This window comes from Ursus arctos, unplaced genomic scaffold (assembly GCF_023065955.2).
Source record: "Ursus arctos isolate Adak ecotype North America unplaced genomic scaffold, UrsArc2.0 scaffold_19, whole genome shotgun sequence".
Lineage (NCBI taxonomy): Eukaryota > Metazoa > Chordata > Mammalia > Carnivora > Ursidae > Ursus > Ursus arctos.
The window spans coordinates 1,576,463-1,599,815 of record NW_026622863.1 but is presented as its reverse complement, the minus strand read 5'-3'; the positions used below and the strand labels follow the sequence as shown (position 1 = coordinate 1,599,815).

The following is a 23,353-nucleotide window of genomic DNA, read 5'->3' as shown; positions in this document are numbered from 1 at the left end:
CCCGCCCCGGCCCGCTGCCCCCGTAATTGTCAGGCCCGTGGGTGTTTCCGGGGAGCTGTGGGCCATGTGTGGCTGATTCATTTACACTTCGCTCATCAAAATACAGTTTTGTAAGAGCTAATTGGTGGCCGGGGAGCCTTTCAAATCCTTTTTTATGAGCCTGTTACCATCCCTGTTGTTTGAGCCAAGTGTTACCAGAACCTTAACTTCAAAACACTGGTGTTCGGTCTGAAACTCAGGAGCTCTGGCGTTTGAGCGGGCACCAAACTTGGCCGAACATTTTCTGCTGATTTTCAGCTGAGCGGAGCCGGCAGTTGGGAAAGACTAGACTCTGGGCGTGGTTATTAACTGTTTTCTCCCCTTATGTTTTTCAGGCCAACGACGCTCTGAGCAGGAGTCTGGCCCCACGGCTGTGACAGGTAGGATGCTGCCACCTGCTCCTGGGGGGTCGGGGACGGCCCAGAGTGTGGCTGTGTTGCCATCCGTTGCACGCGTCTTTTTCTGACAGACGACTTTCTCTTGCCAAAGCAGTATGGGGGGTAGGGAAGTCATTTTATGTGAGTCTCTTCTCTGGAGCTTAGTTTGATCTCTGGTGCGTTCCCTTAGTCACTCTGAGGGAACACCTGCTGTGTGACAAACTGAAAAAGGACCGGGCATCCGTGGTGACAGAGGCGCGTGTGCGTCCTTCTGGAGAGACCGGCGGGGTCAGGGGTGGGTGGATGGCCGTGGGAGCCCCTGGCCAGCCAGGAAGGGCCTCGGCGGGTCTAAAGCCTGAGAGGGAAGCGGGGGCCGGGCGCAGAGCGCTGTCGTGCGGGAGGAGGGACAAGAGGGCAGGGAGGGCGTGCACGGTGTTGACCCGTCTGCTGCAGGAGCTGCCCTTGGTCTGGTTTTGTCACTGTTTCGGTCGGTTTACTGGGATGTCACCTCCAGTAGAATCCGCCTTCCGTGTGCACGCGATGGTGTGACCGTCCCAGCGAACGTACAGAAACGCCTCCTGTCCTCTGCAGTCCGTCCCTTCCCTCCCTTCCCTCCCGCCAGGCCCCAGCTCGACCCCCACTGCACCCTCACAGACCCCACGGGACCCCCAGAGCCCCCTAAGCCCCGCTAGGCCCTGCCACCCCTCGCCGCCCCATGCAGACCCCCAGCAGCCCCCGCAGCCCCCATCTGATTTTTGTCGCCAGAGCTCTGGGCTGCCTTTTCCGGAACGTCAGGATGGGACCCTCCGTGCGTGTGTCCCTCCCCACTCCACGATGCGTCTGACGGTTGCTGCGGGTCTGGATGGTTTTTCCCCTTCGTTGCTGGCACTATTCCCCGGTGCAGACCCGCCACGCCGGCTTGTCCACTCGCAGCTGAAGGCCGTGTTCTGCACGGTGGAGCATGGAGCCCCAGGGATCCCTTCTGCCGGGTGGACGTCTGCCCCCTTCTCCCAGCTCCCCGTGTTGGGGGATTTGGGGGCCACACAGCGGCTGCAGCATGAGGCATTCCCACTGGGACTGTGGGAGCTACGGTGCCCCACGGGCCCCGGTCATGCTGCATCCGTGTCGTTGATTCTTGGCCACCCTGGGGGCGTGCTCTGGTCTCTCCCAGGGGTTTTGATGGGCACTTCTCGCACGACTAATACGTGCATCTTTCTGAGGTGTGGTGGAGGGAACGCTGGCCTGGGACCCGGGGTCTGAGTCCGAGTCTCAGCTGCCGACGTGCTGTGGAATCTTGGGTCAGCGTCTCTGCCTCCCTCCACCTCATTTCCCGCAGCTGGTCACTGGGGCGGCTGTGAGGATTGAAGCCGGGGTCAGGGGTGGAAAGGCACTTGACAGTCGCCTGGTCCTAAGCCCCAGGGAACCGCACCAGAGTCTCGCTCTCACTCTCCCACGCTCCGTTTCTACCGCCGGACGCGGGAATCCCCCCATCCTTCCTCACCGCCCCCCAGTCACGATGAGATCATAAGGACACGGCCGTGAGGACTCTAGCGGTGGACCTTGGCGGTCGGCAGTCCCTCTCATACGTGCGTCTGTTTTGTTTTCTGAGGGGGGGAGGAGAATGGACACACGAGGGCCCCTTCTTTCTGGAAGACTGTTCAGCATCAGGGTCGTCCAGTGCTGGGCTCCACCCCGGCTCCTGCCTGCCCCTCCCGCGCAGGCCTGGGCACTGCCGGCAAGCCCGTGTTTCCACTTCCCCGGGCCAAGAGCCTTGGAACCGTCCTGCACACCCCCACCCCGTCACGCCCACATTCCACCCTTCAGCAGGTCCTGTGGCGCCATTTTTAGGATGGATCCAAAATCTTGTCACCGCCTCCCTCACACGCCCTCGGGCGGGGGCCCCTCCTCTCTTGCCTGGACCACTGCCATGGCTCGCTCGCGGGTCTGCCCCGTCCCCCCACCCCAGCCTGTAGTCTGTTGTCGAGGGTGAGTGGCCACAGAGGCCCTGTGTCCCTTGTCCCCGAGCCCTGTCCCCACCCCTCCCGCCTGTGCCCTTTTGCCCGTACCCCCCACCCCCCAGCTGGCTCTGCTCGAAGGCCTCCTCAGACACCTGCTGTCCCCACTGCCCCACACCCACTCTGATTCTTCGTGGCACACACCCCCAGCTGACAGGTTGTGTACCTCTTCTGTGGTTATGGTCTGTCCCGCCTCTCAGATGCCAGCCTCATGCTGCACGGAGTTCGCTGGGCTTGTACCCGGCTTGTCCAGGCACCCAATCCTTGATACATGGGGGGGGGCATAAATACTTGTTGAGCAAACAGACTGGGAATGGCCTTAGGAATCGACCAGGAGTTGGTAATGGCCAAGAGCTGTAGGACTCTGTACGACAAGGACCAGGGTCAGGAGGTAAATGACTTTTCTGAAATCACCGAGGACACGGGAGGTGGCCCCTGGAGATCACAGTCATCCAATCATGGCAGGTTTTACACGTGCTGTTCTTGAGCGGAGGAGTGGGTAATATGACACGCTGGGTGTGGGAAGAAAGCATTAAGACCGGATGTGTGAATATACTGGGACTTCTCAATAGGCTTCTCAGGAAGGGCAAGACACAGGAGCCAGCCGGCTCATCAGAGAACTCCCAAATATCAGCGTCCGTGGTCGTTACTCCTGGGTTCCTGCAGTGGGGTCCCTCAGTTCCTGCTGAGGGTGACCCCTCCACCATCTCTCCCCTGTGCCGTCAGCTTTCACCTGAGGGCTCCTACCTCCTACCTCTGTCGGTCCTGATGGCTCTGCATCTTCTGTTCCTTTGCTCTCGCTCTGGTTTTGCTCAGAGATAGAGAAAAATGGCAGACATTCAGTCAGCCAAATGTAACCAGAAGCTGTAACGTCTTTTCCAAAATTTCCAGTTATATCTAAGAGAATCTCAGTTAGATGGTATTATAGCTTTAATACCTCTCAGAGAATTGCCGGTCTCTTCTTGTAATGAAGGAAGAGGACGCCGCAGGAGAGCAAGATTATCTAGCTGGAATTTACTGAAAGGATCGGTTTGCAAATTCAGAATGATACTGCTTACCTGGGGGTGTGTGGAGGTGCGTGCCGTGTGTTTGGAGATCGGGGTCCCAGGAGCTCAGTGATAACCTGTGCCACCCTGGCCCCCACCCACCTGCACACCCAGCAGCCTCCAAGGCAGGAGACCTGCTGTCACTTCTGCCAGGCTCACGTGTCTACTTCAGACACACATACCTAATAGTAGAACCAGTACCCTTAACCCCTGTCGCCAGGCACAGTATCTCCATCATCTCTAATCAATATTGTCCTCAAATGTCAGCCTGTGAAAAATGTCCGTAGTCTCTGGTTAAATAAGGGAGCCGCAGAGAGTTTATGAATTGGTATATAAGGCCCGTAGCTGTCCTACCTTGGGGAGGAATGCCCTTTATCCCGAGATTATGTCCTTTACATTATTGGATGAAATGACAATGTTGGTAGAGGGTAATGGATTTTTAGTGTTTTTATTTAAAATGTGGAAATAAAAAATGATCAACTTGACATTAGACCAAAACACTCACCTGAAAATCGTACATCTGGCTGGGGGACATCTGATTCAGGCCAGCCTGGAGTAGCCACACCAGCGAGAAGTGAGGGCAGAGTGCCGGGGACCTACAGAGCAACCCCGCAGGGTTGTGCCAAGTGCTGAGCGTGCGTGTGTGTGAGGGAGCTGCCCACAGGAGCAGGCAGAACGATCCTGGGGCTCCCGCGGGGCTGGGCCGGTTTGTGTCACAGCAGGCGGAGGTGGGAGACCTCAGAATACACTGGCATTGAGTGGAATCTCGGGGGAGTACGCGCTGAATAATGGTGGTAAATCAGCTTTCAGCGAGGTCTGTTTTGGACCCAGCCTCACAACACTTGAAAGCAAGCGTCAGGAGGATCTGACTAATTCCGTCACTGAACTGCACACCAGGGCAAAGTCCAACACTATTTAAAGGAGCACAACAAAAGCCAGAAAGCAACAACGGACATTCACAATGTCTGGCATTCAGTCAAAAATAACCATGCATGAAAAAAAGCAGAAAGTCAAGACCCGAAGTCAGGGAGAAAACGGATCAACAGAAGGAGACCCAGAAGAGGCAGAGACGATGGAATTAACAGACAAGGATGTTAAAACGGCTGTTGGAAAGATGCCCCACATGTCAGGAAGGAAGAGGAATACGTAATAAGAGAAGCGAAAAATATGAAAAAGTCACAAATGGACCTTTAAGAGATGAAAATGTAATATCCAACAAGAAAAATGTACTGGATGGGGTTCACAGCAGATAAACGCTGTGGAATTAAAGATCAGTGAGTTTGAAGCTATAAAAGTGATTCAAGTCAAACCAGAGAGAAAAATACTGAGAAACAAAATAACAGAAGCCCAGTGCCCTGTGGGGTGACAGCCAGTCCTCCAGCCCCTGTGTAACTGGGGTTCCGGAAGGAGGAGAGAGAGAGGCAGGGACAGAAAATGTTCTGAAAAAATTACAACCCAAAGTTTTCTGAATTTGCCGGAAACCATAAATCCACAGGTGCAATGAGCAAAATCAACCCCGTGTAGAGCAAACATCGAGAACGTCGCTGAAGTTGCTGGTAAAAACGCGCCTCAGAAGCAGCCAGAGGAAAACAGCGGTGTGGACAGAGCCGCGCTGGGAGGGACAGCCGACTCCTGCCGGGAACCGTGCCACCTGGGAAGCGATGGGAGGCGTCTGTAAAGTGCTGAACGTGGGGGAGACAGTCAACAAGGGTTTCGTGACCCAGTGAAGATGTGGCCAGGATGGGAGAGCAAGTAGCAAATGAAGGGTGTTCCGACAAACAAAACCTGGTAGAATTCCTTGCAGCAGGCCTGTAAGAAGTAGGAGAGGCGGTCCCTCCCGCCGCAGCAGACCCACCCCACACGGAAAGTTACATCCACACAGAGCAGTGAAGAGCGCGAGATTGCTTGGGTAAGTGCAAAATGCGCTTTTCTCATTTTTGTATCTCTTGAAGTGATAATTTGCAGTGCAAAGCAAAGATAATAACAATGCATTTGGGGGGTTTACATTCTCCGCAGAGATAAGATCTCTGATGATAACAGCACGGGGGATGGGAGGGGGCCGGGAGCATGTCGCTCTCACGCCGTGTGCGACAGGGCATGATGTGACGTGGAGCCGGACGTGGAGAGTCACACGCGAGCACCGTAGCCTCCAGAACATCCAGTAAAGAGAAGAGGTGTAGCTAGCAAGCTATCCCCAGGGTGGGGATAAGGAGAATCATTAAAACAAGTCCTGATTAATTAATCAAAAGAAGCTGCGAAAACGGGAGAAAGAAAATAAGGAGCAGACAGGCGGACAGAAACCAGATCACAGGGGAGGGGTTTAAACCCGCCCATACACATACATTAGCGTAAACTATCTGAGCCTCAGAGCTGAGACAGACCGCGAGATGGGACGAAGGGGGGAGCCCCCAGGAGGCGCTGCTGCAGGCCGCGCGGCGTCCACAGAAAGGCACACACGGGCGGAAAGTGGGTGACTGGAAAAGATGCACCCCCTAACCCCATCCAATACGAGGCTGGCTGGGCTGTATTGTGCCAAAGTAGATTTTATATCAAGGCATTTTTGCGGGGATAAACAAGTCGTTGAGAATAGAGGGGTCAGTTCACCCACAAGACACAGATGCACAATGCGTGTGTCCTTACTAACGGCTTCATATAAGTGCAGTAAATCCCGCTGGCGCTGGGGGGGACACGGAGGTGTGCACATTTGCAGCTGGGGGCGTCAGCAGCCTGTCCTTGGGCTCAGCCAGCCTCGCAGACCGGGACACGTGTGTCTACCAAGGAGCACGGGGAGTTGGCGCGTGCCGTGGTCGGGCCGGAGAAGCAAGTCTGGTGGCGCTGGTGTGGGCACGGGCGTGGCCAGCGCTGCTGCTCGTCGGAAGGCGTTCCTCTCTCCCTGGGAAGCCCCAGCCGGGCTTTCAGGGTCCACTGACTGAGGCAGGTGGGCCCCCACCCCAGGATCCTCTGTCTTCCTTACGGACAGCTGATTAGGGACTTAATCACACCGTAAATCCCCTTCACTGCCACAGCTGGCTGAGCGTTCGCTGGTAGCCCAGCAAGGCCGACACAGCAGCCCAGGCCCAGCAGCTACAGAACAAGTCGACAGAAGATCAGTGATGACACAGAAGACGCAGAAGGTGTTATCAGTTGGCTGAACCCACTTGGCGTCCAAAGAACATTCCAGGCCAGGGCAGAACGCACGTGGAAACTTTGTCCAGAGGGACCACATTCTGGACCGTAGAACAGTTCCCAATACATTTAAGATTAAAACATTACAAAGTATGTTTTCTGACCACAAGGGGGTTAATTTCAAAGAGGTCAGCAGATTTCTCCAAGACCAGGTCGCTGGTAAGGAACGAGGCTATAGGATTTGAACACAGGCTTTATTGCCTATTAAAGCTGCACCCACTTGCCGTGCCCCCCCGCTGCCTGCCTGACTCCAGGCGAGTGAGTGGGTTGGCACCTGGGGGCTGGGACACGTCTGGGACCTCGCACCGGTTGCATCTTGTAAAATGCTTCAAGGCTGCAGAGATGCTTGTCAGGCTCACCCCATGAATGTCATCTGCAGGGCCCCCCCGTGCTCTGCCCTGGGGCGCGTTTGTCTTTGGAGACACCTGCGTGGATTGACGTTGCTGGCATTTCTCCCTGAGGACCAGAGACACAGTGGGGATGTGCGATGGATCGGACCCAGACCACCGAGGGAGCTGGCTGGGGACCCCGTGTCCGTCCATCGAGGTTTGGAGGTGCCCCCCAGACACTGCCAGGGTCCCTTCCAACAGAATCTGGGTGGTGGAGGCGGCAGCCCACGAGCCAGCACAGAAGTGTCACACGCCACCGCCCTCTCCCACGAAGAACGGAGCAGGTCCTGCTCCAAGAGGTCTTGACCTCAGAGCTCAATAGAGGAGGCCCACATTCGGCTGGGGCGTCTTTCCCTCTGCCCGCTGAGGCTGTGTCCCTTGACGGCTTCTGACCGGCCTGTGGCAGGTAGTTCTGCGACCTGTCAGGCCCAAGGCAGCTCGGTCATCTGTCCAAACTCAAACGACCAGCTCGTCTTCTCGCTTACTCATCTGCTCTTGTTGCAATTTTGGGTAAAATGCGGCTTTGAAAAAAGACAATTAAATCCAGACCAGACGTTACATGAAACACGCATGTGACCCGTAGATGACCAAGTGACAGCTGCTCGCGCACCGCCCTGAGAGCCTCGGTGGGCCAGGGGCCCAGCCCGCCCGTGCGCGGCCTCTGGTGGTGCGGCTCCGGTGCTGGGGCCGCGGGGGCTTTTCCAAGGCGGGAGAAAGCCCCAAGCACAGGAGAGGCTCCCGGGCACTTCTCTGGTGACTGACAGGTGGTAATGCTTTATTGGCGCAGAAACATTTCCGGAGGAATTTATCCCTTCGCTCATCTGGACGGAAGGGGGAGTGACGGGGGAGCAGGGGGAGGGGACGCGGGAAGGGGGCGAAGCTGGACTCGTTTGCCAAACTACACATACCATGTGCCCGACTTCCAGGACTAGAATGAAGCTCGGATTAATCACCACAAATTAAAACACTATTTACTGAGGGGCGGAGGGGCCCGGAGTTTAGGAACCTGCGGATTTCCTGCGTCCCTCCTGTTCTCTTCTCCCCTCCCCCAGCCCTGCTCCCCACTGGCAGGCTGGCGTGTTTTTCTTGCCACGTGAGTCCGCTGGAATCGGAGCACTGGTTCTGTGGGGAGCAGCGTGCTGTACCGTTACTCCGAACGGGGACAGGGTGTCGACTCTCCATTCTGGTGCAGTGTCCCCAGGGCAGCCACGGGGACGCGCCAGGGAGCCCTGCTCGCAGCTCCGCCCGCCAACCCCCCCCACCACCGTGTGGGGACTGGGGGCCTTTCTTGCTCCACGACGCAAAGTGGCCGCACCCAGTTCTCTCCGTGTAGCTGCCGCTGGTGGCTTCTGGCGGAGGTGGCCCCGACTGGCGAGAGCTCCCCGCCTGTGACGGGCCCAGGCCGATGTGACGGTTTATCTGCTCTCCTGGGAGCTTTGTGACTTTCCAGGCCTCACCCACTGCCCACCCGTGTGCCGCCGATGCAGACCTGCAGAGGGGAGGGGTGGCTCCTGCCCGTTGAGGGAGGACAGGTGGGAATGTTGAGAGGGAGCTCTGGGGCTCTGGGGGGGAGGGGCTGGGGTGAAGGGGCTGTGCCCCATGGACCTCTGCCCAGATGCCTGGCGGTCCCTTTGCAAGGACACCAGTCTGCAGCAGGAGCGTCACCGTCTTGCCCTCAGGAGGACCCTCCATCTGCCACTGAAGAGTGGCCTGTGAGAGGAGCTTTCGTCAGCATCCTGCCTGTCCTCAGTGGACCCACGACTAAAGATAGAGATCGTAAGAGTGGGGAAGAAAGTAAAACCCAGTCTATGCTGTTAAAAACAAACCAGCCATTTTAAACATAAAGACATAGGTAGATTGAAAGAGGGCAGAAAAAGTTACACCATGAAAATACATCACATGAAGCGAACGCCAGACGGGCATCAACAGGGAGGCCGAGGGCGTCTCATCATGGACGTGTCACTCTGCGTGCTCTGCGGGAAGACACAGCCGCGGTCCGTGTGCTCGCCCTGCACGGGAAACTGGAAGGGAGGCCACTGGAAACCCCCTTCCGCCAGCTGAGAGTGGGGGCGGGGAGCTCATGAGGAGGGAAGTCCCAGCACAGCCCCGTCCAAGCTGACCCCACGGACATTCACGGGACAGCCCTCCCCGCGTCAGCAGAACACACGTTTCTTACAAGTGGACACGGAACCTTCAGCAACACAGGCATATTCTGGGCCGTGAAACAAATCTCCACAAATCGAACAGAAGAGACATTCTGTGGCCCATGTTACGTGGCCAGTGCGCTCAGAGTAGAAATAAGTGCACCCCACAGACCCTGCAGGAGCCCCTGGACGGGGTGACATGATGGGAGGCTGGGCTGGCCTTGTCACCCGACCCAGGTGCAGCAGTAAGGGAAGGCTGGGGACGGAGCCGGGTAGAAGCCATCGGGCCTGATGCACGGCCATCGGCCCACGAAGAGTGGATGACCGGGCGAGTGGCCTCAAGCACTCCAGTGTCTGACTGGAGCCCTCATGGACAGAGGCTGCAGGTCCGCACTCAGATGCCCGGCCCTGGTGCAGATGGTGGGGGACCTTCACACCTGGGGCAGTCCGTGCTGCCCACCAGAGGGGGCGCCACACAGCGCCCAGACTGATGCTGCATCCTGGACATGGCTCCGTGGGACGAAAGGCCGCTCCGGGCGGCTCTGCAGCCCTGCGTGTCCCCGGCCTGGCGCCACATCTCCCAGGGGCAGGGTGCCGTTGACCGCTAAGCAGCCGTGCCGTGCGGTCGGCCTGCCGCTGGAAAACCCTGCGGAAAGTGGGAGGAACCAGCCCTTGAACGTATTCTTTCTGCCATGTCCCCAAAGATGCAGCCAAGGAGAAAGCTATTTTAGCAAGAGACTGGAAAGAAAAAGGCCATTTTTCTTGGCTGTGTGGTCTCAGTTTCCTCTGCTGCTGGCGTTGGGTCTGTTCTCTCTCCCCTCGCTACGGAGCGGCAGTGGTGCCTATGCCTGCCGGCCCGAGAGCCTCCATGTCAGGCTGCGGTCACCTCTGAAGGCTGCAGTAGAGCAGACCTGCTACACGGGGACTGCGGGGACCGCGTTCACGAGCTCTTACGTCACGAGTGTGCTGGAGGGTGCTGGAGTCACTTGAGACCTCGGAGCGCTGCTCCCATACTCTCGTCAGTTAAGCACGTGCTGCTGATGGGTTTATTCAGAGGACACTGCCTCTCGCCGGCCGTGGCTCCTGCCTGCCTCAGGCTGGGCTGGTGCTGACACGGATGCACACACACGTACACATGCGTGCACACGGATGTATTCACGGACTCACATACAATGTACACTCACAATCACACACACAGAAACACTTGCACACACGTGTACACACGTGCACACGTACACATGCGTGCACACACACATGCACGTGCACACGGATGCATTCACGAACTCACAATGTACACTCACAATCACACACACAGAAACACTTGCACACACGTGTACACACGTGCACACGCACACGTGCCTGCCCAGATGGAGCAGTGGAAGTGTCCTGAACTCTGGAGTTAGACCTCTCCCACCAACAGCGGGTGGTGTTCTTTATCATTACTGTGTAGTCATTATTCTATTCTAGATTCCAGGGGCACCAGAAGGGGGTGAGAACTGGCCCCATGACCTTCCTTTTGGGATGAGCTCCCAACCCCAGCTCTCCACATTCAAGGGTGTCTTTCTCTGATACGACATTGGATTTTCAGAGGGTCTAGATGGAGTCCTGCTGATGGGTGTCCGGAGTTGGCCTCTTTTCCCCTCTCCTTACCAATGGGCTAGAAATGGGAGAACATCCACTTAGCTGGAAGCCTCTGGAAACGCGGTGCTCCTCCCCAGCCGGTCAGGGGCAGCGACTGCGGGGGATCTGGGCCAGCTCCCCCCGCAGGCTCCCGCCTCGTGACGTGTTTGGGGGAAGGTGAGCCAGACTCGCAGCATATGCTGGATGGTTGTTCTTGGCCCGGGCTCCTCACGAAGCATTTAGCTGGGGCTTGCCGGTCGCCTTTTCTCCCCGAGACCAGCTGGGGTGAAGAGTCAGAAGACAGTTCTGAAAATCAAGTGCCAAGCACAGCTCACCCCAGAAGGTGGCAGGGGGCCCGCTTCCCCTCGCAGGAGATAGCTTGGCTGGCATGGCACGCGTGGCTGCTGGAACGTGCCCGCCAGGGCCCAGAGAGCTGCCGGGATTGGAGCCTCTTTGTGTTGGAAAAATGTATGCAAAGTAAAATAAACACAGCCCTCCCTGGGAGGGCTCTGGTTCCGGGGCTCTGGTCGGGCTGGGGGACGCGGCCGGCCAACAGACTCAGGAAGCAGCCCACGATCGAGTCGGGATGAGTCCCAGAGCAGCTGCTGCAAGACAGACAGTGTCAGGGCACTGGACTCGGGACAGACTCCCCCGGGCAGGGCAGGGCAGGGACGGGGGGTCCCGGGAGAGGTGGGGTGTGGGAGGTGCCCCGGTTGGAGGCAGGAGCCCGTGGCAATCTGGCCTGCAGATCCCTGTGTGAGATCGCTGGGGGTCCAGCTCTCCTGGCCGGTGAGCCCTGAGCAGATGGAGACGGTGAGGACGCCCAGGTGGGCTCGTGCTGAGAGCCTCTTGGGTCCTGCCAGGGTCCGCGGAAGCCGAGTAGCGCCCTCCGTGCCCGTGGCCTTGGGAGACCCTGTGCCTGCCCAGACGCACTGTGGTCGCCGTGTGTCCAACCCCAGAGCGCAGACGTTCTCTTTGATAAAAGTGCAGGTTGTCGTGGGTGCAGGAGGGGAAATCCCCCGTCTCTCCCGTGCAGTGTTGCTGTCATCAGAGGGACGGTCACCTGGCGAAGGGCAGCCCACTGCACTCTGCTGGAAGACGCGCTCCGCGGTAACGTATTACCCACCAGGGCCCAACAGCACTGTCCCCCCAGAGTTTATTTAGGGGTTTTGGGACTTGGAGAAGTCTCTGTAAATTGAATCTCAGAAATGCTGAGAGAATCCCAAATGTGGTTTATAGAAACAGTCTGGAGTAGTCTAACTTAATGCCAGACTGCCTGCATTTTCTTGCATCTGTGAAATCAAAACCAGACAGAACGCTTTATTAAAATGCAGTGCCTAATGCTCTGTTGTTCCCATGGTTAATACGATAGGCCCCAGCTTTTCAGTTTCTCTGTATGTTTATCTTGGAGGGTCTCGAATCCCGTGATGGATCCTTCCTCCTCCTCCTCCCGCCGCACCACTACCCAGCCCTTTCTAGCCAGCAGGGTCTGGGGAGGGGCCTGGCAGACCAGCGGGGGGCGGGGGACGCCTGCCTCGCTGACCCTCCTGCAGGGATTACGGCAGCCGCCCGTGCGTCAGCCTCGCTCACACAGGCCTCTGGCTCCCGGGCTCCCCATGCCTCCTTCCGTGACCCCGTCGCACTTGGGAATCTGGTCTGGCCCTACGTGGATTCACGCTCCCTGTTTCCAAGCAAACGCTGCTGTTGGTCCTCTCCGGAGCGCCTTCCCTTCCTTCCCTGCGGGCTCCCTCTCATCTTCCCGCTGTCCAGTCATGGCTCACCCCTTCTGTGACTCCCCCCGCCCCCCCGGAGCTCCCGTGTCACGCTGTGCATCCCGTCACTGTAACATCTGTCGTATCAGGGGTGGCGGGCTGTTATCTGCCCGGCGTAGACCCAGGTTGTCAGAGCTGTCACCCCGAGTGCCGGCTCCCAGGGGGCGGGGGGGGGGGCCTGGACTGCGTGTTGAGAAGGGTTCTGAGGCTCAGACTGACTCAACAGCGTCCTGTTGGGCACATTCTTGTTTCGTGATGTCATCATGTGCAAGGGAAGCAGAAGTGGCAGCTCCCGGACCAAACCCCATCTAGACCCTGCAATGCTCGAACTTGCCAGAGCATCAGAATCCGCGGGAGGGCTCGTGGCCCGGATCCGTGCGCCCCTCTCCCCAAGCTCCTGCTTCGGGAGTCCCAGGTGGGGCCCCAGAATTTTCACCTCGAACAAGCTCCCAGAGGTTGTGAGCACGGCTGGTCCTCAGGCTGGCAGCCTCAGCCCCCCGAGACCCTGCTGGAAATGCAGACCCTCCCCCTGCTCAGACCTGCTGCATGAGACTCTGCTTACAAAGACCCCGGGGGGCTCCTCTGTGTATCAAAGTTAGGAAGGACTGATGTGGACCCAAGCTTCCCAGTGCAGGGACCATACTGTCTGTCCCGTGACCTTGGGGCACCAGCAGCCCCTGCACACGCGATGCACCGCACACGTGCTCAGGAACGAATCCTCGGGACGCCAGGTGTTGCCCCCGTTTTCCCATTTGAGAAGGAAGAGCGTCCTTTCCCAAACCCTGTGTGTACAGCGTCCCCACTGAGGGGAGGATGCCGCGTCATCAACAGCGGGAGGGCACCGGTACGCAGTCACCCCTTTCCGACCGTCTGGAGGCTCAAGGAGGGGCAGCTTCAGCAAACACACGCAGACCTTTGTCGGGCGAGCCCTGCTCTGCCACCGTCACCTGTGGGGACGGCACGAGCCTGACGGCGCTCCCCAAACCAGCGCCGGAGAGAAGAGCCAGGGAGATACGCCCGGCCACGCTTGGGGGCCCACGCCGTGCTGGAGAGGGGTGCAGGGACCTGGGGGTCGTAGCGGTTCATTCCTGCCGGGCCCCTCACGGCACCACCTGGGCCCCGACGGGGGGATGTTGGGAATTGTGAGCACGTTGCCTGCACGGCTCTGGGAGCCCCTCTCTGGGAAGCACTGTGCATGCACATCTATTCAATGTGCGTTTATTGTGCTCCTGCTGTATGCGGGGCACTGGGGACGCGCTCTCACAGAGGGGACTGTTCCCTGTGCTACTTGTCACCGTGAGAAAAGCCACAGAAACATCAACCAACCAGGAGCCCCATGCGCGGTCTCCCGCCCCCGCCCCGCCGCCGCCCCTACTGTTGAGGCTTGTCTCCCGGCTCCGGCCCTTTGTGCTGTGAAGTAGTTACTCCTCTGTGGGGCTGTGGGCTCTGGAGCGGTGGGTGAGTCCAAATCCGTATAATAGCAAATCTGGATATCGAGCCAAAACCTTGCCGTTTTCTGGGCATGTATTTTTTGTGTGTTCTGAAACTTTTTTTTTTTTTTTTTAAAGATTTTATTTATTTATTTGACAGAGATAGAGACAGCCAGTGAGAGAGGGAACACAAGCAGGGGGAGTGGGAGAGGAAGAAGCAGGCTCATAGCTGAAGAGCCTGATGTGGGGCTCGATCCCATAACACTGGGATCACGCCCTGAGCCGAAGGCAAGCGCTTAACCGCTGTGCCACCCAGGCGCCCCCTGAAACGTTCTGAATATTGTAGACTCACGATGGGCCAATTTCAATCCAACTGACATTTTATAGAGAAGAAAAGCAGAGCCCGTAGGTACCTGCCTGGCTCGCGGCCAAACCAGGCCCAGTGCCTTCCGTTTTCCTCCCTGGCCCCTGCGCACCATGCCAGGCCTCACCCTCTTAATCACACAGTGGGAGAGCCGACATGTCTGTGACATTAACGGAGGCTCCCGCTAGCCGGAGGAGGGAAGGCAGGAAGGAGCGGGAGCAGAGACCGAGCTAGAGAAGTGAACTGGGATGAGATCACACACACCGTATAATGCACTCCGGAGATGAGTTGTTGGCCTGAGGGCAATAGGGAGCCATTGAAGACTCTAGGCTGGGAGCACCACAAGCCAAACTGTTGGATTTGGTGGGGCTGAGCTGCAGGCTGAGGTGAGGCGGGTGCAGAACCTGGGAGAGGCGTACCGTGGGTTCAACGAGGGAAGTGTGTATAAAGGCATAAACGGGGTTATTGCTCGTTGTTGCAAAGTCGTTTTCCCCGACTTCCATGGAGCGTTAGCTTCTTGCTGTCTCTGTAACAAAGGGCCACAAACCTGGGGGCTTTAAGCAACAGAAATTTATGCTCTCATGGTGTGGAGGCCAGAAGCCCAAAATCAAGGTGTGGGCAGGACCGCGCTGCCTCCAGGGGTTCCAGGGGAGGCTCCTTCCTGCCTCTTCAGGCCCCTGGGGGCTCCCAGCATCCCCCGGCCGGTGACCGCGTCGCCCCCGTGTCTGGCTCCGTCCACGGACACTTGGGATCACTTTCAGGGTCTGCCCGCCATCAGGGTCATCTCCGGTGAGCCGCTCGGCAGGGCTTTGCCACGGCGGGTGGCACCTACGGGGATTTCTCTGGGGCTGTTGCTCAGCCCCACTTCTGGGGCCGGGGGCTTGCGGCCGTGTCTTGGCCTCCCGTCAGTTGGAAGTGGCTTCCATGGTCTCTAACCTCACCAGGACCTGCCACTGGGAAGCGTGTCAGTGCCCACGACCTCTGACCCTCCCAAAAGCCCAGTGAGGGGTCCGGCAGCTACACTGGACAGAGGTGGGACAGGCCCACTGGGACACGCAAGTTGCCGCCCGTTGCCCAGCCAGAGATGCGCCCACACTGTGTGCTGGTGAGTGGACCAGGGACAGAGTGAGGTGCAGGGCTGGGCAGCTGGCTACCGGGGAGATGGGGCCGCCTGCGGAGGCTTGCAGAGAATGTCACCACTCGGACCCTTTGGGCATTGAGCACGAATGGAAATGCTGGCTGGGACAGCCGCTTCCGAGCTCACATGGTATGTCTGATGGCATGTTTCCAGCTCTACTTCCTTCTCGAGAGGACCCTACCCTTTGGGCAATAGCTCAGCCTCTGAAAGGTTCTGGTCCAAGCCCCAGGGGGCGTGGGCTGCTTGCTCCGAGGTCCCCAGCCGTGCCCCGGACTTGGGTCACTGCCCCTCAACCGGTCCCTGAGACCAGGTGATAGACGTCCTGATGGGTGGGCCCTGTGGCTGTTCTTGGAGCTGGTCCGAAGCGCCCTCAGCAAGACCTGAGGAGGGGCAGGGTGGGGGGACCATGGAGATGCCATCACCAGCGGTCGGGGCACGGGCGCCCGGTAGGGCCACCATGATCCTGGCCAGTGTGTGCCCGTCATCTGGGAAAGTCCGGCTCTGTGCCCTTGGAAGTGCACTTGCAAAGAGCCACCGGTGTCTAAGGCTCCAGCAGCCACGTCCGACGTGGAAAAACCTGACGTCTCACACGAAGTGAATTCATACAATCACACATGTGTTCGGTGAGCACGGCTTTCTCTGAATGCCAGGGACGCTCTGAACTCGATAGGAAAAAGGCTCGGCTGTCTGCACCTCCCAACAGCCCCGTGCCTTGGGCGTGTGAGCCTCAAACCCCTGACACGGGAAGGGGGGAGGGGGAGTGTTCCCTGAGCCTCCACTGTGTGCAAGGCGCCCCATGAAGCACCCGCCGGACATCTCATTTAGTCCTCAGCAACCTTGAGAAGAGCGCGTGGTCGTCCCCATGCAGCCAGGGAAACGGAGGCTCAGAGAGGCTCAGTGACTCACCCCGGAAGCGCCAAGCAGCAGGCTAGACCCGAGTGGAGCCCCGGGAACAGGTGCGTGCATTCAGGGGACTCTTGTGCACCCCCACCCCTGCGCGCTGGGGAGGGGCAGAGGGAGAAGCCGACTCCCCGCTGAGCGGTGCAAGCCTGGGTGAAGGAACGAGACGAAGGCAGACGTTTAACCGCCTGAGCCCAGGGCGCCCCTCGCGTGCCTCTTCTCATTCGAGACATTTCTGTGTCCTCCAGTGCTGCCGGGTTGGGGCATCATCACTTCTTGGACGGCCTCTCACGTGCCGCCCCTGTGCGGCAAAGGGAGCCGAGCAGGGTTTGCGCGCCCCCACGGCCCTCGGGTGCCGGAGGAAGCAATGTGAGAAGAGGGCTCGGCTGGACCTCGCAGAGATGCTGGGTTCAAGGGGTTCCCCTGGGCGAGCAGGATTGAAGACTGCAGGAGAGTGGGGCCGGAAGTAGGGGTGTTGTCTGCGGCGATCATCTCCCCCCTCAGTGGAGCCGTGCCCAGGCTCTCGGCCTCGTAAGGGCAGGGAGGGTCGCCGTCCTCCCACTCACTATGCTCCACTCCTGCCCACCTTGGTTTGCTGCTGTGACCCCATTTCCCTGAACAGGAGAATGGGACCAGCAGGACCCCTGCAGGGCCTCTGCTTCCCAGACAGTGACCCCAGACTCGGGCCCCACAGCTGGCAGGCCAAGGGCAAGGGACCAAATCTAGGTCTTTGGACTCGAAACCCTTTGTCATCTCCTAGGGTTGCTACAGCTGGCTTCTCCACCACTAAGCGCGCCATACCGTGGTCCGTGGTGTGAAAGCCTTTCTGCTTCGCTTGGTCCTCTCATCCAGAGGTTTCCTTCTCTCCCCGTAGCGAGTGCCTGGTGCACCCGGGCTAGCGCCCCCAGCAGCTCTGCTGGACCCAGAAGGTGATCAAGGCCATGCCAGCCCACGGCCTGTGAGGTTGGCATCACGGCCTGCCCTCTGCAGGGGAGACCCTGCAGGTGTCGGAAGCACGGGCTCGCAGCTCCATGTCTCACCCCGGGCAGCAGGGCTGCGTCTGCCCCAGAGCCTGTGCCTTGCCCCGCAGCCGCATGAGGTCCCGGAGGCCCGGGACAGCGCTGGACAGGAGTGAGTCATCGCTGAGCGTAGGCATGGCCCGCGGCGCGTCCGCCCCTCCCTCCTCTCCCCTCCCTCCCCTCCCGGCCCTCCCTGCTGTGAGAACCGGTGGGGGCACGCTGGCAGGTCACCCTCTTGCTTGAGAGGTCACTTCATTTGGCATCAGCACGTCTGTGACCGTCCAGCTCCTTCTGCATCGCATCAGGGCTGCTGGTGCTGTCCTGCCGAGTAGGAGAGCCTCTGACGATGGCCAAGTGCTGCGCGTCCGGGAAGGCATCAAGGCCTGGGAGGGGGTGGGGCTGTCTGTGCTGCTGAGGGTGAGTGGTCAGTCTGCCCTAGGGTGCTGCTTTGGCCTCGGGATATGGAGACACGGTCCTGAGAGAGAATTGTGTCTGCTGCCGTTGGAATGTACGTCGTGGGGACGGGAGCCGTGAACGAGTCTCCTGCCCTGCTACTGAAAGGGTCACCCGCTTTGCTCTGGGTCTTTCTCTCTACCTAACTAAATGTCCCTGAGGGCTCCCGTCCTGATCTCCCTGAGGGCTCCCGTCTTGATCACCCTGAGGGCTCCCGTCCTGATCTCTCTGAGGGCTCCCGTCCTGATCTCCCTGAGGGTTCCCACCCTGATCACCCTGAGGGTTCCCATCCTGATCACCCTGAGGGTTCCCGTCCTGATCTCCGTGAGGGCTCCCGTCCTGACCTTGCTGAGGGCTCCCGTCCTGATCTCTCTGAGGGCCCCAGGCCTGATCACCTGAGGGCTCCCATCCTGACCTCGCTGAGGGCTCCTGTCCTAACCTCCCTGAGGGCTCCCGTCCTGATCACCTGAGGGCTCCTGTCCTGATCTCACTGAGGGCTCCTGTCCTGATCACCTGAGGGTTCCCGTCCTGATCTCCCTGAGGGTTCCTGTCCTGATCTCTCTGAGGGTTCCCGTCCTGATCTCACTGAGGGCTCCAGGCCTGATCACCTGAGGGCTCCCGTCCTGACCTCGCTGAGGGCTCCCAAAGCTAGCACTCCTTACCTTGCTGTTCTCCACACAGCATTTGGAGGCAAGAGCCTGTCATCTCAGTCCTCAAGGAGATTAAAGATCAGAGCACACGAGATGTCACTTCAGCGGCACCCACAAGGTGCCTGGCAGCGTGACCTCATCTGACCCCCGGCAGACAGAACAGCCGTGAGGTCACCACCCATGAGGACTGGCAAGATGAGCATCAGAAGGTGCTCAGAACACCTTTGAAATGGGTTTGTCTTCCTTTGGGGCTGAGGGACGGGAGTGGACCCAGCGGGCGGCACTGAGGGCGGGAGGGAAGGATGTGGTGTGTGGGGGGGTGAAAGCCAGAACCCCACCACCGTCTCCCTAGAGAACCGAGCAATCGAATCCCCTCGTTTGTTTGTTCATTCCCCAAACACCGAGGCACGGTGATAGAATTCCTGCTGAGAAATCAGCAAGGAAGAAGTAGCCATTTGTGCTGGCACAGAACGTAAGCAGCTGGGAGAGGGCAGTTCGTGCCGTAGACCACGGTGCTGGTCACCGGTGCGGGTTCTTTGTGGGGGTGATGTTTGCATGTTTGCATGTTCCCGAAATTCCTGTGTTGGAACCCTAGCCCCCAAAGTGGGGGTGCCCGGAGGCAGGTGAGGCCTAGGAAGGTAGCCGGACATGGTCCTGAGAGTGGGGCCCTCATCATGGCCCTCGTGCCCTCATGAGAACAGGAAGGGTACCCTTTCCACCTTGTGGGAGCACCTGCAGGCCATGAAGAGCGGGTGCACTGCAGCCTGGCTCGCTCGGTGACCACACTCCTGGGTTCTGGTACCTGAGGGACCAGGACTGAGCCCCAGTAACATGGCCGAAAGGCCCTGGTAACCCCAGATCCCACAGGACAGAATCCCTGGCTCTGCGCCACTTTCCCTTCCTGTGGCTTATCACCTTCCTCCGCGGGTGGGCCAGCCCCTGACATCTGCCCCATTTCCTAAGAGCTGCTGGGCCACAGGAAAAGAAATGGGAGCTCCGGCCCCGCCTCCCTGCAGGGGTGCGCTCACCCGCAGGCCGGCAGCAGGCATGGCAGTGTTGTCGTCTGTTAGGGCTGCTATCGAAACGCAGCACGGACTGCGATACCCCAGGCTTGGCGGAGGTCCGTTCCTCTGCACAGAGCGGGCAGCAGGGCCCCGGAAGATACAGCCTGGGCTGACTCGCATCCCCGCCCACGGGACCCTCCCCGCTCCCAGGCCTGGCAGCTTGAGGCCCAGGTGCTCAGCCGGCGTCTGGAAGCCATTAGTGCGTGCAGGAGAGAGAGACACCACATGGCTCCTCCATTGGGCGTGGGGCGGGGAAGAAGCCGGGGATTTCACGCCACCTCCTCTCCGCCTTCCCCTTACTGTTGTGATTCACTCTGGCAAGGATTTATGCCCTTCCTTCTTTTCCAGTCCAGCGGTTTGTCAACATTTCAGTGGACTTGCACAAACCCACCTTTCCCAAGCCAGGCCGGTGCCGGCCGAAAGGGAACTGTCAGCTGCCGTTCCGTCCTTTAAAAGGCGGTCAAGGGACCAGAGCAGGGTCCGGTTTCCTGCTGAGGAAGCCAAGGATGAGCGGCAGGTGGGGGACACTCAGGGAAGGCCCCGCCGCTCCCCCGGGGAGTGATTCTAACTGCAGCCCACGGGCGCCGGTGCAGGTGAGGGTGCCCGGGCTCCGAGGCCTGGCGATCGCTGTGCCGACTACTGCTCTCAGACAGCTGGGCGGGGTTGGACACACGCGGTCTCGGCGGCAGATGACCTGTGCGTGGGACCTGCTTTCGCAGGGCATGAATTTTGCAGTGTGTACATGCAAAACCTCCCCGCCTTGAAAAGGCCCGAGGAGGTCCTGCCTCTCTGGTCTGTGCAGCGTTCGGCGCGGGCTGTGCCAAACGTAGACAGCAGTGTGGGCCCCGGGCCGCGGCTCCTGCGGATGGCTGGATACGAGGCTGTGGATGTGTGAGGGTTTTTCGGGGAAGCAGGAGGACTGTCTGAGAGGCTGTTGGGCTGGGTGTGGAGGCTGCCACCGTCTGCCCAGTCCCGTCCGGAAGGCCTGGCACACTGGTGTGCACAGGCCTCGCTGAAGGGATAAATCCAACAGACAATGGCGCGTGGAGTTCCGTTCAGAAGGGGAGCGCCAGTGACGTCACAGAGGCTCGAACGAGAGGAGGCCTGTGGCTCTTCTGCTGGTTTCCGTACCCTGAACTGTCTGGACGGAAATCTCTTCCGGAGGAATTCATGTTCTGTGTTTGGGAAGACAGGACAGAGCTCCAAAGAGAGCACTGAGGATGAGGGATGGCCCGATACCCAGCCCCACGGTGCCTGACTTGGGAAACTGGGGCTGTCCTCCCCAGAAGGGGCAGCAGTGCCCCCCGCAGACCTGCCCCGGCTCTGGGGCCAAATCAGCAGTGCTCTGGTTTTGCTTGAGACTGGCACTCTGACTCACCTCCATTGGCCCTGCTGCATCTGGAAGCCAGCCTCATGCTGGAAACCGAGGCCCGGAGAGGTGACAGGGACAGTGTGAAGGTGTGTCCAGAGGCCGCGTGTTCACGTCCCAGGGCGCCCAGCCTCGCCGGCTGCTTAGAGGGGCTGGCCTGGGTCAGATCTGCTGCCTGTGACCAGAGGCTGCCGGGGGCAGGTCAGACACGCGCTCCCCACCGGGCAGAATTGTCCACTCGGGCGAGGAGGGGGCCCAGCCTGGAGCAGCCCTCCCTGGGTCCATGCACAAAGACTTGCGCACAGGAGAAGGGGGTCCCCTGAGAATTAATCACTGCGAGTCGCTGGAAAGATGCCAAGGGAATGGAAAACGTTGGGGAGCACAGGGGTGTCTCACCCTTGCTGTCCTCTGCGGTCTTCAGGATGCCCCCTTGCGCCAGGATATCAGTCCCTTCACTCCCTCCTGGACAGGAAGGTGAGGCTCAGAGAGAACAGCCCGTGGCTCCAGGCCCCACAGCTGGGAAGAGCCAGGGCTGTTCGTGGTCTGTTCCTGCCAGAGCTCCAACCCTGAGGCCACGTGGCCTCCATGGCCCGCTACTCCCTGCTCCTTGGGGGTGGTGGGCCTCAGGGGGACAGCTCGCCCTGGGGAAGCTGGTTCCTCCTCAACCAGCTCACGTTGCACCTGGGCTCTCCAGAGCAGGGACGTCGTGTTCACTGGTCGTATTGTGTCTGTTTTGCGGCTGACCCCCTTCCCCGTGATTCCCTGGGCTTGGTCTTCATCGCCAAGATGGACACATCTGGGGAACTGGCCATTCCCCGTCTGGAGGCCTTTGGACAAACCATACTCCACGGTGGCACAGAAACGTCAGGACAAGCATCTGCAGGTCGACGGGAGAGGGAAGCAGCCCAGACCAGCCCTTGCCTTGGGGGTCCTGCCCCACTGCATGGTGGCGGGTTGGGGATCCTGTCCCCTTTGCACGGTGGTGGGGAGGGGGCTGTCTGGCCACCGGCACAGCAGCTGGCAGGCACAGCCTCTTTGCACCGAGTCACCCACCAGACCAGATTACTCGTCCCTGTGTTTTCAGTGCTTGGAGCACAGTAGGTACACGGGCTGTGGTGTCACGTGGGATTAAATGTGGAGAGCTCATGTCATTCCCAAGGGCATGTGGGCCAGAGTTTTGGGATGATACGGCCAGGCTTGTATTTTGGAGAAAACCCTAGCCCGTTGGGTTAGCTGTGCGCTGCTGCGTAACAAACAGCCCAAACACAGCAGCTGAGTGCAGGCAGCATGTGCCATCTCCCCCGTTTCTGTGCACCAGGACCCTGGCAGCGGCTTCGCGGGGTGGGGTCGGCTCCACGGTCCCCCCACCATCGGAAGCCTGCCCAGGCCCGGGAGGCCCACTGCCACATGGGCCCCACAGGGCTGCTGGAGCTGGCAGACGCCCCCACAGCGAGCGATCCCGGGGAGTGTCCCTGAGCCCGTCACGTGCATCACACACTCACGTCCACGGCCTTCTGTGCCTTTGAAGCCAAGCACGGAGCCCGGCCCACACTCAAGCGGAAGGGACGTTAGTCTCCGCCTTTGAAAGGAGGGGTGTCGACGTATTTGGGGGCGTCGTTTAAAGCCGCCATGCCCGGCAAAGCTGGACGAAGCTGGTCACTTGTTTCTTCAGAAAGTACCTGAAGCTCACGCCGCGGTGGGCGAGATGGGCGACTGGACGCGCCCCTCGTCACGTGCGCTCAAGTGAAGCCGCCTGCCGGGTCCGCGCCGCCGGGGGCCCTGTGCCTGAGGGCAGGGCCGTCTCTGGCAGGCGCCTCCTCTCACACTCGGCCGCAGGCCGCACCTGCTCCCCCACCAGCACTCCTGCTGTGATGGAAACGCTCTGCACGCGCACTCACACCGTCGCCCTCCGTCACACGTGCCTGTGGGTCACACGAAACGTGTCTCGTGCAACCAAAGAGCTGAATGTTCACTTTTATTGAATTCTAACTCATTTTGAATGAGTTAAGTAGCCACCATCTCCGCCGGAGAGTGGGGGCTGGAGCACACGTGGCCACCGCAGAGGAGGTAAGGAGTGGCTGGAGCCTGGACGACCCGGAGGCAGGGCCTCCGACCAGCTCGGGGATGGATCGGTGAGAGCGGGACGGGAAGTAGGTGCCCCGGCCTTGGGACTGTGGTATCTGGGGCGAATTCTGGCCTGGTTCTCTCTCCGCAGGCTGACAGCGGGGGTGATTATGTGCCGACTCCCCAGGCGTGTCGTGAGGCTCAGACACCATGGTCATGAGCCCACGTGGCTCAGAGTCAGAGCCTTGGCTCAGTGGCCCCAGCAAGTGGCAGGGGGGAGAGGCCCCAAGTCAGGGAGCCGTGGCTCAGCGGTC

The 23,353-nt window shown here is 59.5% G+C and overlaps 1 long non-coding RNA gene across 1 annotated transcript in view; it reads left to right on the top strand.

Moving 5' to 3' along the window:
- Positions 1 to 218: 218 nt before the first annotated feature.
- The window catches only part of LOC130544160 (uncharacterized), a 74,851-nt gene continuing 51,716 nt past the window's right edge, over positions 219 to 23,353 (top strand). The window contains exon 1 of the long non-coding RNA XR_008960192.1: positions 219 to 419. This is a non-coding gene — a long non-coding RNA (uncharacterized LOC130544160). The remainder of the gene's footprint in view (positions 420 to 23,353) is intronic.